Here is a 1049-nt window from a genome sequence, read left to right on the forward strand (position 1 = left end):
GAAACCTGAACTGCGAGGGCGGGTGAAAATAACGGGAGTCATAATCAGCTGCGAGCCTCGGAGTGGAAGGGTCGTTTCACAAATGTAACAGGAGATTTTAGAAATCATTATTACATTTAATTTAATATTAAGATTTCTCTGTTTCTTGCATTACGCAGCAAAACCTCGAATCCAAGAACCTCCAGCAGACTTTCCATGCCCCCCTGAGTCTAACCAGAATCCCATAACCAGCCTCCAGCAGACTACCAGGGGTTGAAAACCTTTCTCTGGATTCTGAGATAATAACTTGTTAATTAGCAAAAGATTTTCTAACCTTGTATCTTAGTTCTACGGTGAAGAAAAAGAAAACATCTGACAATAAATAAATCGATTTAATTGTTTGAGCTGTAAAACATCACAAAACCTTTGAACCTCATATAGTTATATATATATATATTATATATAAAATTGCTCATTTTATTAGCAAATTGTTGCCTGTTAATGATCAACTGATAAAGCTCTGGTTAAAATTAAGATAATAAATCATCATTTTGACTGTGATGAAACGTCCTGTCCTGCACCTGTCCACGGACCAACCTAACGTCTGGCGTCCTCTGTGCATCATCCATCTGTTCAACATTGTTTTTCCAGCATCTAAACGTCCCGTTTCTCTCGGCGCTCCCCCTCCACGCAGGAAGTACTGGGTTCGCGGAGGTTCAGTTGTTAATTGTTTTCGCAGTGCGTTCGAGCGGCAGCAGCAGCTCGGCCCTGAACGTCTCTCTGCTTTTGGAGGTTGTGATGAACGTTTGCACAGACGTTTGTCATTGTTACAGGAATGTTATCTGTCGTTCAACTTTAAAAGTTTCTGTTTGTACTGAAAGTTTCATTCTGAGACAACCAACAGTTGGGACTGGTTGGTGTTTACTAGGCCTGAGACTGGTCCTCCTGGTCCCCTCCAGAGTTCCTGATCTGGACTCTAAATGTTTTCCTCTTTTATTCCCTCGTTTGTCTCTTTGTTCCTCCCTCAAGTTCCTCTGACAGATGAGTTACGATGTGGAGGAACTCCCCCC

The sequence above is a fragment of the Morone saxatilis genome, unplaced genomic scaffold (assembly GCF_004916995.1).
Source record: "Morone saxatilis isolate NCDOM2014 unplaced genomic scaffold, NCSU_SB_2.0 Contig6, whole genome shotgun sequence".
Lineage (NCBI taxonomy): Eukaryota > Metazoa > Chordata > Actinopteri > Moronidae > Morone > Morone saxatilis.